The sequence below is a fragment of the Peromyscus eremicus genome, chromosome 16_21 (assembly GCF_949786415.1).
Source record: "Peromyscus eremicus chromosome 16_21, PerEre_H2_v1, whole genome shotgun sequence".
Lineage (NCBI taxonomy): Eukaryota > Metazoa > Chordata > Mammalia > Rodentia > Cricetidae > Peromyscus > Peromyscus eremicus.
Genome location: NC_081432.1, coordinates 37463630 through 37483616, shown reverse-complemented (window position 1 = coordinate 37483616; position 19987 = coordinate 37463630).

Below are 19987 nucleotides of genomic sequence, written 5' to 3'. Positions count from 1 at the left end.
GCACTGATGCCTATTGTCTTAGTTTGGGTTTCTATTGCTATGAAGAGACACCATGACCACAGCAACTCTTATAAAGAAAAACATTTCACTGAGGTGGTGGCTTCCAGTTTCATAAATTCAGTCCATTGTCATCATGGTGGGGAGAATGGCAGCGTGCAGATAGACATGGTGCTGGCTACATCTTGATCAGAAGGCAACAGAACTGTGACACTGGGTAATATCTTGAGCATAGGAAACCTCCAAGCCCGCCCCCACAGTGGCATACTTCCTCCAACAAAGCCACACTTCCTAATAGTGTCAGTCCCTATGAGTTTATGTGGCCAATTACTTTCAAACTACCATACTTGTGCACCCTGTGGGTCTGGATTTCCTCATTTCCAAGTCACCTGTCAATATTAAGTAACAAAAAAGATACCTGACCACCTGTGTTAAAACAAGTTGGAATTATTTTTCCCAAAAAAAACTCACACATCAGCAGGTAGGTTTCTGCCTATACTTGGTCTAGCTGTTCATCTATGGCACGTAGGGTCCAGGCTCCAATCTCCATTTGACTTCTCTTAGTAAATCACGGTCATCTATCACCGGATGCTCTGATGTCATCCATGACCTCGTGGTTATGAGATAGCTGCTGTTCCTCCAGATGTCATGTGTTTACAGGAAGGAAAGGGGGAAATAATAAATATATCTGTCTATGCTGTCTTCAAACTACCACCCCCAGCGTCATTATCATCTCTGCCAACATCGTGGTTCTTATCATCAACACTATCCTACTGTGATCATCTCCATCCATCACCATAACACATCAGCGTTATCTTCGCTGCCGCCATCTCAACGACCACCAGCAGCATCCACTTCATCCTACCACCATCCACACCATCACTACCCCCATCCACCACCGCCTTCATCACAATCACCACCGCCGCCACCACCACTGCCTCCAACACCAACACTATTGTAGGTGACCTGACAAGGATGAAGACATTCTAAAGGGACGCTTGTGTTCCTCACGTTGGATGTCAGACTTTTGAAGAAACAGACCCCAAGAAATTATAATTCCCCCCAGGAATCTCATGTTGGGGGAAGAAACTGCCAAAATCCTGAGCTAGTCAGTCAGGTAAGTTTTCACACAAAGATTTACCTTTTATTAGACCATCTTACAGAAAAGACAATGGTGTGTCAATGATGGGTATGACCACAACTTGCCCAGGACTGCTTAGTTGTGCATAACTATAACCCACTACTTAAAACTTAAGCTCATTTTAGGATCCCAAAGATACCAGGATCCCACTTTAGGATCACTGGCTCTCTTTGCCTCTTTCCAATGAAATCATATAGAATAATTTCCCTTTTCTGTTTTTCACCATTAACTTGGCTATTTTAATTGGCTTATTGAGAACAGATGGCTGAACATGGCTTGTTGGGACACAATCTAGACCTAAAGTCCAGTAGCACCATCATCCCTAACAATGCCATCACCACCACCTCTAACACCACCACCACCATCACCATCACCTCTAACACCACCAGCATCATCACCACCACCTCTAACACCATCACCATCATCACCATCATCCCTAACCACCACCATCATCACCACCTCTAACACCACCACCATCATCATCATCACCACCACCTCTAACACCATCACCATCATCACCATCATCCCTAACACCACCACCATCATCACCACCACCTCTAACACCACCACCACCACTACTACAACCATCATCTCTAATACTTAATATCACCATCATCACAGTGGTACCAACCCCACCATCACCAGCAGGCTCATCATCAGCGCAGAATACTTGTCTTCCATAGTGTCCTCTCTGTATGTCCTCTGAGCCCTTTAACCCGGCCTTTGAATCAGTCAAGAAGTGAATGGGTGGTGCTCCTCAAATGTTCTTGGGCTGACCTGAAGTTAAGATCCACACATCTGTGACAATCAGCACAGGAGACCGAGACCCCCGATGTCCTTGCCACCCTCACCATCCTCTGTCCCTGCCCTTCCACTCAATCCTCACATGTACATTTCTCTTTCCCTCAAGGACACTTATTTCCACAAGAGTACAGGATGGCAACAGGACTTCAGTGGGAGCGTTCTTGATTAAAGGGACATTAAAGGAACTGGCTAAAGAAAGAAACGGTATATTGAAAGAAAACAGGAGGAGATGACCTCAACCAGCCCAAGAAAACACACGGTTCAGTTGAGCTCACAATCACTGTTACATACCAACCACAGGTGATATGTGTCTGGTGAGCACAGAGCTGAAGACAAAATCTATGGTCAGAAGTCCACCGCCGCTGGGCGTGGTGGCACATGCCTTTAATCCCAGCACTTGGGAGGTAGAGGCAGGTGGACCTCTGTGAGTTTGAGACCAGCCTGGTCTACAGAGTAAGTTCCAGGATAGCCTCCAAAGCTACAGAGAAACACTGTCTGGAAAAAAAAAAAAAAGAAGAAGCCCACTGCCAGCTCTCAGCTTGCAAGTGTGTCCTTAATTAAAAGCAGTAAGTCTCCACCTTTTAAAAACCAAATAAGGCTTCAGGTTTGTTGCAAGTTCCACCTGAATAAGGTAAAAGTCCTGGGGTTTGATGATTCTAGGAATGATGAGAAAGTCCTGTAAGCTAGACCCCAGTGTCCCTGATGGTAGGAACAAAAACCATACCATGTGTCCATGCCATGTACCCTTTGGGGAACTTTGATAAGACCCAACGTTGTTTCCAGGTGTTTGGGAGCAAGGTGGATGGAAGAGGCTTAGAAGTGCGTGTTGAGCTCCTGGCTCGTTAAACAGTTTAATTTTTCACCATGCACGGAGCACTCTGTTAAAGCGAAAGATGGAGCAAATGACATTCAAGGAGAAATTTTTTACTTGCCGAATTGAAAAAAAAAAAAAATCTGTTAGGAAAGATATTACCACTTCCAAATTTGCATACTTAAATCCACTAATGTTCTAAACGCCTACTATTTCCATTTTTCTCCTGTGCTATTCCTACTGGTAATGAGTCGAATTTACTTTCAACAACTGAGAGCAATTATGTTGGCTTTCTGTCACTGTGAGTTAAATCCACTTAAAAACCAGGAACAGTGGGGTGAGGAGATGGCTATGGTTGGTAAAGTATTTGCCTTACGAGCACAAAGACGTGAGTTCGGGTCCCTGGCACTCAGGTGAGAAGCTTAGCATAGCCCTGAACATCTGTAGCCCCCACACTGGGAGATAGAGACAGAAGGATTCCTGGGGCTCCTTGACAGCCAGTCCAGCCAAACTGATAAGCTCCAGGTTCAGTGAGAGACCCTGTCTCAAACAATTAAGGTAGAGGAATAATTGAGGAGAACGTCCAGCATTGATGTACACACAGAATGAACAACCAGAAAAGATTGCTCTTGGTCCTATAGCTGTTGGATGTTTGGGTTTGGACTGTGGCAAAGCAACGTGTCATGTCGAGAGTGCCTGGAAATGGCTCGTTTACCTCATTGCAGCCAGAAAACAAAGAAAGGCAGGAAGGGGTTGTGCCCGTATATCCCTTTCAAAGGGGCTTCTCCAATGGCCTAACCCCTTCCCATAAAGTCCCACCCTTTGAAGGTTTCACCATCTCCCATCAGGGGCATAGGCCTGAGACAAGGCCTTTGACACATGGACTTTGGTGGGGACGTTAAGATCCAAACCACAGGGCCAGGGAAACTGTTCAGGGGGTAAAGTGTTTGCAGACAAGCGTGAGACCATGAGGTCAGATCCCCAGATCTGTGACATTATCATGTGACATCAGATGAGTATAATAGCACAAGCATCTGTAACCCCAGAGTGTGTAGAGCAAGACAGGAAATGGAGGCAGGAAGAAAACCCTAGAACACAGAACAGTGGTGCTCAACCTGTGAGGCCTGGCCCCACATGGGTAGTATATCAGATATTTACATTCCAATTCATAAGAGTAGCAAAATTACAGTTATGAGGCAGCAATGAAAATAATGTGGTTGGGGGTCACCACAGCATGAGGAACTGTATTAAAGGGCTGCAGCATTAGGAAGGCTGAGAACCACTGCCCCAGAAGCTTTCAAGCCAGCTACCTTGACACACAGCCAGGAACAAGAGCCCCCCCCCCCCCCCCCCCCGCCTTGGACACGGTAGAAAATATCCAAGTCCTTTGACCTCCACACATGTCCTGTGGCACATGCCCACCTACATACAAACAAAAGAATGAACCTACACACATCCTACACATGCACACAGATACACACATGTGTGCACACACCATTAAAAATAAGATCCAAGCCAGGCGGTGGTGGCGCACGCCTTTAATCCCAGCACATGGGAGGCAGAGGCAGAGGGATCTCTGTGAGTTTGAGGCCAGCCTGGTCTGCAAAGCAACTTCCAGGAAAGGCGCAAAGATACACAGAGAAATCCTGTCTCGAAAAAACAAAAAATAAATAAATAAATAATAAAAATAAAAAAAATAAAAATAAGATCCAAACCACAACAGCAACTAAAGTCACTGTGACCACAGCTCCAGGCACCAGGACTGACAGACAGAAAGGAGTACTGTCACAAGGAGCCAAGCAGAACAGGAGCAGGGTGGGCTCGGGCCTTTTCTGTTTTGCTCCACAAATTTGGAGCGCTGCAAACATGCAAATCAAGATCTGGAATATTCCCGTCACCCCAGGAAGTTTCCATATGCGCCTCTCCTCTTTCTGCCCACAGACTCACTCACTGCCTTGGTGTGCTTTCTACTGGTGTGATGAAATACAGTGACCAAAAGCAGCTTGGGGAGGAAAGGGTTTATTTCACCTTACAGCTTACAATCCATTATGAAGGGGTGTCAGCTCAGGAACTCAAGGCAGGAACTGAAGCAGAGGCCGAGTGACCAGTTAACTTTAAACTCTCAATCCTCCTGCCTCTGTCTCCAAGTGTGTGCTGCCACATTCATTCATACCATTAATATTTTTATTTATTTATTTATTTATTTATTTATTTATTTATTCATATTTTATGTGCATTGATGTTTTGCCATGGGTGTCATGTCCCTTGGAACTGGAGTTACAGACCGTTGTGAGCTGCCATATGGGTGCTGGGAATTGAACCTGGGTCCTCTGGAAGAGCAGTCCATGCTCTTAACCACTATGCCATCTCTCCAGCCCCACCATTAATATTTTTAAGCTATTATAAATATAGTCATATTAATCCACACACATATGAACACCTGATTTTTGACAAAGAAGCCAAAACTATACAATGGAAAAAAGAAAGTTTCTTCAACAAATGGTGCTGGCATAACTGGATGTCAATATGTAAAAGATTACAAATAGATCCATATCTGTCACCATGCACAAAACTCAAGTCCAAGTGGATCAAAGACCTCAACATAAATCCAGTTACACTAAACTTAATAGAAGAGAAAGTAGGAAGTACTCTTGAACGCATTGGCACAGGAGATCACTTCCTAAATATAACACCAGCAGCACAGACACTGAGCACAACAATTAATAAATGGGACCTCTTGAAACTGAGAAGGTTTGTAGGGCAAAAGACACGGTCAATAAGACAAAAAGATAGCCTACAGAATGGGAAAAGATCTCCACCAACCCCACCTCTGACAGAGGACTGATCTCCAAAGTATATAAAGAACTCAAGAAACTAGACATCAAAATATTGAACAATCCAATTAAAAAATGGGCTAAAGAGCTAAACAGAGAATTCTCAAAAGAAGAATCACAAATGGCTGAAAGACATTTAAAGAAATGCTCAACATCCTTAATCATCAGAGAAATGCAAATCAAAACAACTCTAAGATACCACCTTACACCTGTCAGAATGGCTATGATCAAAAACACTAATGACAGTCAATGTTGGAGAGGATGCAGAGCAAAGGGAACACTCCTCCACTGTTGGTGGGGATGCAAACTTGTACAATCACTGTGGAAATCAGTATGGCGGTTTCTTAGAAAATTGGGAATTGATCTACCTCAAGACCCAGCCATACCACTCTTGGGCATATACCCAAAGAATGCTCAATCATACCACAAAGATACATGCTCAACTATGTTCATAGCAGCACTATTTGTAATAGCCAGAACCTGGAAACAACCTAGATGCCCGTCAACTGAAGAATGGATTAAGAAAATGTGGTACATATACACAATGGAGTACTACTCAGCAGAGAAAAACAATGACAGCATGAAATTTGCAGGCAAATGGATGGAACTAGAAAATATCATCCTGAGTGAGGTAACCCAGACCCAGAAGGACAAATGTGGTATGTACTCACTCATAAGTGGATTCTAGATATAAAGCAAAGGACAATCAGACTGCACCCACAGAACCAGGGAAGCTATATAGCAGAGGGGACCCTAGGATGACTGTGGCTTATAATAAGTTTTGGGTTTACTCAATTACTGGGCAAGCCTCAATCAAACATTTTTCATTATTAGGATAAGAATTAATACTGTATCAAGCTGATAATAGAAAAATACATAAATAAATAAAATGGGGGGGAAACATAAATAAATAAATAAATATAGTCATACACATCAATAGACAGATGACACAAGGAAATGAAATGAGAAATGTGTAAAAGGAGGAAAAACAGATGCCATAGAGAGACAAAAGTGTTCATAACTTCATGCTCTGGAATCCCTTTATTTTGGCTCAAAGCTTCCTGATGTTTAACTGTCCAGACCACAGTTCTGAGGAAACTGTAGCTCTGGTTTGTAACAGTTTCCATGTCTCTGTTAAAATACCTGAAGTGTATTCACGCGTGTTGTCTCTATTTGCTGCTGAATCCTTTAACATATGTTTCATAACTGTGTTCAAATCTGTCTGATAATTCCAACATCTGGGCCCGCTTCTGTTTCTGTGGATTTCCTCCCCCCTCTTGGCTGAGGTCATTGTCTATTATTTCTTGATGTCCTCACCACTGGTTTTGGATACTAGGTTCCATCTAAAATAATTAGATAAATAATAAATTAACTTCAGTGGAAACTGAAGTTAATGGGATACAGTTCCAGCGAAATATCCCTTTCTGATGTAGCCACAGCCAAGCAGAGATCAAGGACATTTGGCTGTGGGTCTCTGAAGTTGGCAGGTCACAGGGATTCACCCTGTGGTGTCTGCTCTGGGTACTCTCCAGTCACGTGGGGCTACACAATTAAAGTGTTGGCTGTCAACAGTCATGGTGGCACACACCGTTAGTCCCAGGACCGGGGAGGCAGAGGCAGGCAGATCTCTGTGGGTTCTAGGTCAGCCTGCTCTACAGAGGATTCCAGACCAGCCAGGGCCACACGTGAGACCCTGTCTCAACACAAAACTAACAAGAGCGTTGGCTGCCTCCCCGCTCCCTACAGCATGTTCTTTCTCCCTCACGATCTTCCAAGATGAAAGCTATCCAGACCTTAGCTTATCGTCAATTCTTTATAACCCCATCTATCTGATGACACATACACACACACACACCATACACACATGCACACATCATACATACACACACATACACATATCATACATATACACACTATACACACATATACACATCATACATACACACACACACTACACACACATACACACATCATACATACACATACTATACATATACACACAATACACACATATATCATGCATACACACTATATATACATGCATACACACATCATACATACATACACATATCATACATACACACACATCGTACATACACACATACTATACACACATACACACTATACACACAGACACACATCATATATACACATACTATACACATATACACATACATACACACAATGCACAATAACACACACATATATATCATGCATACACATATCACACATACATGCACACATCATACATACCATACATACACACATACATCATACATATACACACATACACCATACATACACACACACCACACACACACACACATCATACATACATATACATATACTATACATTCATGTACATATACACACACAGTACATAAACACACATATACCATATGTACACAGACCTACCCTTCTCTCACAGGTAGGGTAAAATTAATAAATGACATTGAGAAATTGATTCATAATTTGAATTGATTCATAAATTTTGTCATGTGGCAAAACAAATCCTAACTAAATTTAAATTTTAAACATTAAAAAGATAGAACAAGAATGAAGGTGTAGCATGTTCAGAGAGCACTTACCTAGCATGTGTTTAGTCCTGGACTAGATCACCAGCACATACATGTTTATTTAAAATAATTACATAAAAGAAATGTGTAGTCATGAGGTGTGATGTGATAGTCAAATTATAACAGTAAGGTAATAAAGGCGGTTTGACTAAATAGAAAGCAAGAACTTATATATGGCCCCCAAAATTAATTGAACATATAAAACCTATGAAAATTATTTGGGAGATCTTCACAACTTAGGGGTTGATACCATTAATCCTTTCTGCTTTGGTTGTGAGCCTCGCCTTTAACGGCTGAGCCATCTTTCGGACCCCATTAATCTTTTAAAAACACTTAGAGGGATGGGAATATGGCTCTGCTGGTCAAAGCACTTGCCTGGCATGTCTTGTGAGGGGTGTTCAGTCCCTGGAACCCACACACAGGTGGAAGAAGAGAACTGAGTCCACAAAGGTGTCCTCTGACCTCCACACACACCCATGACATGCCCGCCCACATATACACATCATGCACACACACTGCGCCAGCTAGTTTTATGTCATGCTGCAAGCCGCAGGAAAATGTCATGGAATCCAGCTACTGTCACAAAAGCTACCACTTGGAAAGGTCAAGGACCTTTCCAAAGGTCAAGCCACGGCTTAAGAAGTCTTGGTGATATTTTAGCTTTTGTGTATGTATCAGCCATTCCTATAATGATTTTCTTGTATGCTATGTGTGCTTCCAAAAACTCCTAATGGTGTATTTTGTCAAAAATACCTATCAAGCATCCAAGGCCAAACGATCTCCTGAATTAAGGTAGCACCCTTATGGAAACAATCCCTGTCTCCTAGGGCAGGTGGATAGCTTTATTTCTTGTGCAATATAAGCTGAGACCTTCCTTCCTTATACAGCCTTACTAACATTATAGACTCCTAACATTTACCTAACCACCTCTAGGAATGTAGTTTGAGGACATAAATTCCCTTTTTCTGATATATTAACCGATTTTAGCTCGTAGTTGACCTCCTTCTTTACCACTCCCCTTTGGGGTTGTAAAAGAAAGGCTGATGGTCACTGCCTGAGGAGAACTCTTGTCTGCCTTTATGACCCTGTAAGAATTCAAGCCTGGTGACCTTACACTCCTCTTGTATGGAGATAGATAGATAGATAGATAGATAGATAGATAGATAGATAGATAGATATCAGAGACTGAGGGAGGATTTTGACTGGAGAACTAGAAGACTGAGATGGAAGATGAGGAAGAGCCAGATGGGTAAGAACAAGATGAGAAAGACCAAGATGGGCCAGAACTAAGATGAGAGAATTAAGGTAGGACTTAGAGGGAATGACAGATAAATATAGACAGAAATCAGTCAAGAAAGGAGCTAGGCGGGCTGGAGAGATGGCTCAGAGGTTAAGAGCACTGACTGCTCTTCCAGAGGTCCTGAGTTCAATTCCCAGCAACCACATGGTGGCTCACAACCATCTGTAATGAGATCTGGTGCCCTCTTCTGGTCATACATGCTGTATACAAAATAAATAAATAAATCAAAAAGAAAGGAGCTAGGCATGAGTACAGAACTGAAGCTGTGTAGACAGGATTTTATCCCAGAGGAATAAAGTAGATGGACAAAGAGCTTAGTGTACTTAGATTCTTTTCCCGAAAATAATACGTGCTGTTTGTAGCTTCTCTTCTGGGTTCCTGGGAAGAATATTATTAAGGCTGGTCCATAATAATATTTGAGAATGTCAACTTGACACAAGCTAGAGTCATTTGTGAAGGAGAACCCCAATTGAGAAAATGCCTCCATAAGATTGGGCTGTAGGCAAGTGACTAGGACATTTTTTTTGGTTTTGTTTGTTTGTTTGTTTGTTTGTTTGTTTGTTTGGAGACAGGGTTTCTCTGTGTAGCTTTGCGCCTTTCCTGGAACTCATTTGGTAGTCCAGACTGGCCTCGAACTCACAGAGATCTGCCTGGCTCTGCCTCCTGAGTGCTAGGTTTAAAGGCGTGCGCCACCACTGCCTGGCCATTTTTTTAATTATAATGATTGGTGGGGGAGGGCCCAGCCCATTATGGGTGGTGCCACCTCTGGGCTGGTGGTCCCAGGTTCTATAAGAAAGCAGCTGAGCAAGCCATAAGGAGCAAGCCAGTAAGCAGTGTTCCTCCATGGCCTCTGCATCAGCCCCTGCCTCCAGGTTCCTGCCATGTTTGAGTTCCTGCCCTGACTTCTTTCAGTGATGAACACTGATGTGGAAGAGTCAATGAAATAAACCCTTTCCTCCTCAAGCTCCTTTTGGTCATGTGTTTCATCACAGCAATAGAAACCCTAACTAAGACACACAGCATAGCAATAACTAAAATTTAAGCAAATACATAAAGCAATCAGAAATACAGATGTACATACTTCACTAGACAGATGAACTAAGGAAATAAATGAGAAAGTGTGGAGGGCCCCAAAACAGCTTGACCACACAGCAGCCATGACAGGCTTAGGGGCCTAGACACAGCTTCTGTGACAGGCTTACTGGCAGGCAACACCCAGATCCAGGAAAAGCCTTAAGCTGATACCACCCAGGGATCCACCCAGGGATGGGGAAGTACCTGACATCCCAAATATTCCAACCATTTGATAAGGTGGCCAGATGCCCTGGAGTCTAGCACACACCTGTTTCTGTTTTACAGATACTCCTAGACAATTGTCAAGCAATCAGGGTCCTGGACGCTGGAAATCCCCTCACCCCAAACTCTGCTATGATAAAAACTCTGCCCTAGAGCTTGGGGCTCTCTGCTCTCACCTCTGTGTCAGACAGACGGAGGGACCAAGGTCCGGAGCTTGAAATAAAGGCTCTACATGTGGGATTCGTTCTCTGTGGTGGTCTTTTGGGGGTCCCCACGATCTGGGCATAACAAAAGCTTCAGAAGGAGAACAGAGCTTTGGAGGGTTGGAAGAAAGAAGCAACTTTCTCTTTTTGGTAACAAGATTGTGATTTTAGTTGTTGTGACTTACGTTCTGTGGGAGCTAATGCAACAACAGGAAACTCAGGAGTTTTGAAGTATTTTTCTTTTCAAAAAGTTTTTTGAATTTGAGAGACAAGGTCTCAGGCAGCTCAGGGGAGCCTTGAACTCACTAAGTAGCTGAGGATAACTTTAGACTTGTCATCCTCCTGTCTCCACCCTCGAGTGCTGGGATTTCAGGCTTGTGCTACTACACCATGTTTATGGTGCTCTGGGAGTCAAACCCAGGCTTCTTGGAGGCTAGGCCAGCACTCTTAGCAACGGAGCCACAGCTCCAGCCCCTCAAAAAATGTTTCAAGGGCTGACGATATGCAGAACCAGGAAGAGTGGTACAGCACTGTCATAGACTGCTTACGGAATGCAAAACTAATATTATAATATGCTAATATTAACCCCAGGAACTAGGATTCTTAAACACGCCCGCCATTTGCTACAGCACATGCTTGTTTACTGAGCTATCCAAACAAAGGAGTCTGAAATGCTGACAATTTGTGAATACAAAACATTCCTTTGGAGCCTGGAGAGATGGCCCAGTGGTTAAAAAGCACCTGATGCTCTTCTTCTTTTTTTTTTTTAATTATGTATTTATTTATTTATTATGTATACAGTGTTCTGGCTGCGTGTTTGCCTGCAGGCCAGAAGAGGCATCAGATCTCATTACAGATGGTTGTGAGCCACCATGTGGTTGCTGGGAATTGAACTCAGGACCTCTGGAAGAACAGCTAGTGCTCTTAACCTCTGAGCCATCACTCCAGCCCCCCTGATGCTCTTCTATAGGACCTGAGTTCAACTCCCAGCATCCACAAGGTGACTAAACAGTCCCTGGGACCCACATGGCAGAGGAAGAGAAACAACTACCCCAGATTGTCCTTCGGCCCCCACATACTTTCCTGGTGTGTGCACACATGCACTCACACACACACACACACACACACAATGTAATTTAAAATTTTTAGTTTTAAAAAGTCAAAAGTTCAGCTGGGCGGCAGTGGCACATGCCTTTAATCCCAGCATTTGGGAGGCAGAGACAGGCAGATCTCTGTGAGTTCAAGGCCAGCCTGGGCCAAATTATGACACATCCCAAACTGGGCATACTAAGGTAGGCAAACACATTTTCAAGCATCCGTTGATACTTTGCAAATTTTCTTAAGATAAAATATTAAATGAAACCTTCATGGTCCCACACCAAACAAACAGCATTCTTTCAACCTCTGACTTAGTATGTGCAAACAAAAACTGTCCGAGAGAAATAAAAACTTGCTACAGTCAATTCTAGATAATAGGACTATAAGTGAATGTCTTCTTTCTCTACAAAAGTTTCCTACTTTTCCGTATTTAAATTTTATTTCAGAATTGACAGAATAATTTCTGTCATAGTATTTTCTTCTGCTATAACAGAAAACCAGATTGGGTGGGCTTATCTTCCTGCCTGCCTGCCTGTCTGTCTGTCTGTCTGTTTTTGAAACAGTGTCTCCTGGAGCCAGAGTGCCCCCACCACGTGTTATGCCGCTGAGGATGACTTTGTATTCTGATCCTCCTGCCTCTACCTCCCAAGTGCTTTGATGAAAGGAAAGTGCCACCGTGTCCAGGTTGTAAGTGCTGGGAGTGATACCCAGGGCTTTGTCCTTGCTAGACAAGCAACTTACCTACTGAGTCGCACCCAGATCCCTGCGTAGTGTGTTAAGGTGGGAAGTTCACTTAGCTCATGGTCCTCTTGAAGGCTGGAAGTTCACTCACACGGCACTACCTTTGCAGTGGGTATCTCAGCTTCCGCCGTGGCTTGAGAATGAAGGAGGGTAAATCACTCACAGAAAGAGAAAGCACAAGGGTCAGACCCATGGGCATAGCCACCCATTCCCTTTGGATCACCAGTGTCTTCCTGGGAGCTCTGCCCTCAAGCCCTTGTTACCTGTTCCGGTCTCACCTCGCAACACTACCAGAGCAGGAAGCTTCCACTGCAGAAACCATAGCAGGGTGATTCTTTCAGTAAACAAATGAAGTCGACTGGGCGTGGGGCGGGGGACAGCTCAGTTGGTTAATGTAGGACCAGAGTTTAATGCTCCAAACCACAGTTAAGCTGCATGTAGTGCTGTGTGCCTGTAATCTCAGTACTGAAGAGAGGCAGCGCCAGGAGGGATCCCTGGGGCTCACCAGCCAGCTGAGCTGAATTTGGGGAGTTCTGGCACAGTGAGAGAGACTCTGACTTTAAAAAGAAACTAGGACCCTCAAGATGGTGATGGCACACGCCTTTAATCCCAGCACTAGAGAAGCAGAGGCAGGTGGATCTCTGAGCTCAAGGCCAGCTTGGTCTACAGAGTGAGTTCTAGGACAGCCAGGGCTACACAGAGAAACCCTGTCTCAAAAAACCAAAACCAAACAACCTCCCTACCAAAAAAAAAAAAAAAAAAAAAAACCTCAGAACAACACAAAAATGAAAATCAAAATATATATGAGCAAAAGATCAAGACAAAAAAATGCCTAGACAATGCAAAAGTGAGACAAAAATATGTACAGAAACACCACTGAGTTCATTTTGTGTTGGCCATCTACTGCTAAGCATGAGCCCGACACTGAACTGTGGTTAATACGCTCAGGGAAACTCCACTGCAGAAAAATAATTTTTCCTTTACCAGCCGGTATCCATTGCAGATAGCTTTTTGTTTAGAGGTGGGAGGCCATGTCCAGTTCCCTGTCTCAGTGCTGGGGCCCCGTCTGCCTCGAACCTGTGTAGACCCTGTGTGTTCTGTCACAGCCTCTGTGCGTTCATATGTGCATCAGTCATGTTGGGTCCGGAGGACACTGTTTCCTTGGAGACGTCCATCACCTCTGGCTCTTACAATCTCTCTGCCTCCTCTTCCACACAGATCCCTGACCCAGAGGGGAGAGGTTTGGTGAAGACATCCCATTTAGGGCTGAGTGTTCCAAAGTCTCTCGCTCTCTGCACATTGTCCAGCCATAAGTCCCCGTGTTAGTTCCCATCTAATGCAAGAAGTGTCTCTGCACGCCTTTAATCCCAGCACTCGGGAGGCAGAGCCAGGCGGATCTCTGTGAGTTCAAGGCCAGCCTGGGCTACCAAGTGAGTTCCAGGAAAGGCGCAAAGCTACACAGGGAAACCCTGTCTCGAAAAACCAAAAAAAAAAAAAAAAAAAAGAAGTGTCTCTGATGATGGCTTAAGTGAGGCAGTGACCTGAGTCCCAGTCTGGTGTGGTCACTGGGGTCCCTAGTAGAAAGTATGACTAAGATTGGCAGCTGACACAGGGGAATGGTCCTGAGCTAGAAGGGAAGGCTGAGAGGGTCCGCAGGAAAGACCTGGGTCCAGGTACAGAAGTTTATACAACTTCTATTTCTTTAATTTATTACTATTTCATGTGTGTATGTGCTGTGCGTGGGTGTGTGCTTGAGTGTGAGTGTGTGAGTATGTGCGCTCCGGTACTTGTGTGCGAATGCAGGAGCACTTGGGCCCCAGTGCAAGTGTGGAGGTCAGAGAACCACCTGAAGCATAGGCCCTTGCTTTCTACCTTGTTAGAGCCAGGGTCTCTTGTCCTTCATCACTGCACGAATCCACTAGGCTAGATGGTCCAGAAGCTTCCAGAGACTCCCATCTCCAAACCCATCGCTCCATAGGCGTGCTGTAGGATTACAGATGCGTTACTTGCCTTTTGGAGACAGACACCCAGCCCTCCTGCTTGCTGAACAAGAGCCTTATCCAACTCAGTAATCTTCCCAACCCTTGTAGCTTCTATTTCTTGCCTACGACTTTCTATTTTTAAAATGTGTTTCGAGAGAATTTCTAATTGCTTGTTGAGGCATTTTTTAAGATGGCTACTTGAAAATCCTTCCAGATAATTCCAACACCTGACTTAACTATGTGTTGGCATCAGCTGATTTTCTTTTCATGCTTAAGCTGCAATTTGCCCAATTTGGAGGAATGAAGAGTGCTTTTTTTGTCTGGTTGTTTTTTTGTTTTTGTTTTCTTTTTGGTTGGTTTTGTTTGTTTATCTCCCTGACATGTTTTCTATTACATTAAGAAATATGAGTGCTAGTAAATGTTTTATTTCCGCAGCCAGTCCCCATTAGGCTGGGCAGGCAAGTCCCAGCCCGTCTGGTGGGCTGTGGCTCTCTCTGTAAGAATCTCCTTTCTGAAGTCTTTTCCTGGATCGCTTTTGTCCATGTGTGGTTTATCTGGTTCTTCTGGTCCTTCCATGGGCTGCTGCTGGTGACTGAGGGCCAAGTGAATCAGCTAGTCCTCCAAGGGGGTAGAGGAGGAATGTTCCAGCTAGTTGAGCTGAAGGGGCTTCCCAGTGGAAGAAACAAAACTCCCTTTCTCCAACAACGAAGGCAAGAGACTAACAAAAGGAAAACAGTTTTTAATTCAACTCTGAAAAAAAAAGAAAAGGACACCAGCCTAGAGAAAAAGCAAAAGCAGCTTTGAAAGCCCCTGATTGTGAGAAACCCCTGCGCTCTTTCCACAGAGTTACAATCTGATCTCTTCTAGCATACCCCCTCCCCAGCTCCCCGTCCTATGGGTTCAGGATGCAAAGCTTTAGCTACCTAATGTTCTGGGGCTTGAGACTGCCCCCTTTTCTGAGAGTGGGCTCCCTCAATTTTTCTGATAGTGGACTGCCTGCAATTTCCCATCTTTCAGAGTTCTGAGACAAGCACCTTCCAGCCACTGGCTAGAGAGGTGTGGGGCAGAGGGCCTCCTCCTTATCTGTGGGTTCTTTAATGAGTTCTGAGCCCACTTCAGGCTGAAAATGGACCGTAATGATTTACCTCTTGTACAGGCTAGGCTACTCTGAGTGTGTGGAGGCGACAGGGTGGAGGGATAGGTGGGTGGGGTGTACACTTGGCTGGTGCCACCCAGTGATATGTGGGGACAGGACTGGAACCTCGGGGAAAGGAAATTCCCCAGTCCAGTCTGTTATCCCAGCTCTTCCAGGAAGAAGAGGCGGGCTCACCTGGAATTCCAATTAGCATCACTGGCCTATCTAGAAAGGAACACACCAAACAGTCCATCTGTGGCAGTTCACCTTGAGAGGTCCGTCCACCTGGGAAGATACACCCAGGGAGACACACCCAGAGAGGAGACACACCCGAGCCACCCTCCTCTTTTTCCCCAGGCCCCAGTTCAGATTAGCTTCTCTGTCTCTCCCCTGCTTGCATCAGACTCCTTTGGCTGCCTCTGATGCCGTTTCCGCGATCCAAACAGCACTCAGCAAAGAACGACAGAAAGAGTCTACACCACCATGTCCAGACCAGAGCTGGACCACTGCTGTGTCTGCCTCTACCTGCTCCCACCCGCCTGGGAGCCAATCCATTGTAAAGGAGAGAAAATCTGACGTAATCCCACCCAGGGAGCCGTCTGATCCCGGTAATTGCTGAGGCTTTCGTTTTCTGTCTTAGCTTTTGTTTATGAAAAGTTAAACTGAACGTAGACATCGAGCAGGTGGCATCATAATGGACTTGCTCTTTCCCCGTCCTTCCCCAGCAAGAAGCCCATCAGGTTTCCCACAGCCCCAGGCCTTGGGGACATTTGAAGCAAACCCCAGATGTCACACTCCTCTCACAGAGTCCTTGTGCTGTATCCCGGACAGTGCCCAGCCTGTTTGGACAGTCTGGTGTCTATGTGCACAGTTCAAGGGCATTTATGGTCTTTGAATTTTCTAAATGTAGGGGATCTTACAGGACCCCTAACCAGACAGATGTGTGTGACTTAAGAGGAAGCATATCCCCAAGGTGTGAGGCCACAATTCAGCATAGTGGGGCTCTGGGCCAGCAGAGGTGTGCAGGGGGTACTGAGACTCCAGGGACAGCCCCAGATATGACTGTCATGGCGATAACTTGGCCCATGTGTCTCCAGCATCCATCCCATCTTAGCCTGGATCCCTGAGTTCTGCATCCCCATTTAGGGTATAATAGCCACAGGGCCCTGTCTTTGCACCAAAGATTCAGGGATGGCCTAGAGTGCCTGCTGGGCCCTTCTCTCCCAACCAAGGAACCATATGCTTCATCTTCTGGACTTTCCTCAGTGATGGACTATGATATGGAACTGTAAGTTAAAATAAAGCCTTTTCTCCCTAGGTTGTTTTTGGACATGGTGCTCTATCATAGCAATGGTAACCTAACTCAGGCACCCGGATTCATGCATGCTAGGCAAGCATTGAACCAGGTCACACACACACACACACACACACACACACACACACACACACAAATCTAAGTCCAAGACTATTCTTGGACCCTCTAGCCTAGGGGAGGTGGAAGAAATACACAAAGCCTCAGTCACTCAACAGCCATTCAGGGGTGAAGCACCTACCAGGGGGCCTTTGCATCTACAGGCCCTTGAGCGCCACTCAACTTATCCTGAAGCTTGTGGCCTTACCAGTGAACTCGACTCCCTAGCTCTCATATCCATCAGGAAAGAGGAGATCATGAAGGCCCTGTGATTCACCTGCGATGCTGCCTGTGAGGCAGTGGTTCTCAACCTGTGGGTCTCGACCCCTCCGGGGGAGGGGTCATGTACCAGAATCCTGCATAAAAGATATCTACATTACATTTCATAACAATAGCAAGATTACAGCTTATGAAGTTAGCAAGGAAATGATGTTATGGTTGGGGACCACCACAACGTGAGGAACTGTGTTCAAGGGTCACAGCATCAGGAAGGTTGAGAACCACTGCCAGTGTGAGGGCTGAACACAGCTGGCCCAATCCTACCAGACGGCCAGCTATTGTCAACAGATCCACAGGGCTCTGAGCCGAATGACTACCCTCAGACCTGACAGGTCTAAGCACCCATCCCCAGTTTCTGAAGAACCATCTGTGCCCTGCTACTCCCCCAGGAGCTCACCTCCTCCTGGTGGCCCCAGCTAGGTCAGGGCCCCTTCTGGGAAAAGGATAGCCATGGCAGGAATCTGGAAGGAGACCTCCCCCAGACTCCCAGCAAGTGGGTCTATGACTCCATTTTGCTCTGAGGCAGGTCCTGACAGACATTCCAAGCAGAAAGGACCAGCCAGGAATCCGAGGAGCTGGCTCAGCAGATAAAGCCCTTGCTGTATAAGTATGAGGGCCAGAGTTCGAATCCCCATCCTGGGAGGTAGAGACTGGAGCTCCCCAGAGATTAGATCCCCTAGATTAGCAAAACTCCAGGTACAGCAAGAGACCCTGACTCCGTAAATAAAACAGAAAGACCTCAAGGAAGACACAAGTTGTGAATACCTGTCCTTCACACACACTCAAAAACACACGTGCATGCCTACTTACACACACATATGTGGAAAAACACACACACATGCACAACACTCACAAGTATGTGTAAGTGCATGCACACAGGCACAAGCAGGCAAAAACCCTTTGGGTGACCCTTTGGACAGTGTGTCTGGCCACATCTCATCAAACCGTAGGACTCTGCCTTGCCCAGCCCGCCATTGTGTGTGTGTGTGGGGGGGGGGTGCTCAGAAAAGTTGAGAGAAAGGGGCTTGAAATTAAGTTTCCACTGTTGGACGCACGGCCGGTAATGACAAGGACCAAAGTCCCCCTTACACAGGGAGCCTCCAGGCCAGGAAGCTCAGTGGTTCCTCAGGGGTGGCCGGTAATGACAAGGACCAAAGTCCCCCTTACGCAGGGAGCCTCCAGGCCAGGAAGCTCAGTGGTTCCTCAGGGGTGGCTTCTCCAGACTGGCACCAGCATGCAACAAGCTGCTCAGACTCCCGGGTAAAGGAGGGGGCGGTAGATCTCCCAGGGGCCCTGGTGGCCACCTCAAGTCTGCGTCCTTCAATCCACCGGAAATAGAGTATTTTTTAGGGGGCAGCTAGATCTTGTGTGTTCTCCTCGGGTCTGAGCAGGCAGGCCTTTGTGGGAGGGCTTGGAAGGGTGCTGCAAAGTTCTGGAGCAGAGGCCCACCTGGCCACAGGACAATTCTGCCATGGGAGGGAAGGGAACCGGAGAGAAGGCTGTTTGGTGGAGGATGCTGGGCACTCCAAGAAAGTACCATTCGGGAGACCAGGCGACAACAGAGGGTAAACGGAGCAGACGGGGTCTACGGAGACTGATGGGCTCGGGTTCCGCGAGAAATCGGCCCAGCTCGGCTCCCCTGGCTCCTACAGTACCAGCTCTGGACTCAGTCCCTTGGCTACTGGAGGGCCTGAGATTCCATCGCTACCCCGAGTCACCTCTAAAAGTTTGTCCTCAAGCAAAACCTCTCTCGGCTCCCGCCTGCAGTCCCGGGGGAGGCTCTAAAGACAGCGTGACTGCCCCCTCCACTCCTTCAGAAACAATGGGCAGACAGCCGGCGACGGAGAACCAGGGAAGCAAGTGTGGAAAATCCCCCAATTTTACAATGTCAACTGCTGAAACGAGGGAGCAGCCGGAGGCTGTGCCCCCGCGTGTCCGCCCGCGGGACTGCACTCCCGGGGATGGGGGGGGGGGGGGAGGAGTGGATTGATCTCCTGGTTCTCAGACTATGAGGACGCATGGTGGGTAGGGAATTATGTCAGCTTGCTAAAGACGAAAATCTTTTTTTCTTTTTCACGTTTTATAAAATCTTTATTGACAAAAAATTCACATAGTATATAATTTGCCTGTTCACACAGTTTAATAGACTTTAGTCCAGCATCCTCATTAGGCCCATGACACCATCACCACTTTCTATTTTAGAACATCGCCGTAAAGACGAAATCTTAATCGTTTCTCCAACAGAAGTACGGTAACCTGTTTTCACTGGGTCATCACAACCCACCACCTCTAGCCTTGTCCTTTTCTTTTTCGTCCATATTAGCACAGAGCTCGGAAGTAAGCCTTCAGAGGACAAAGTAGTATCTGAAACACGGAGGC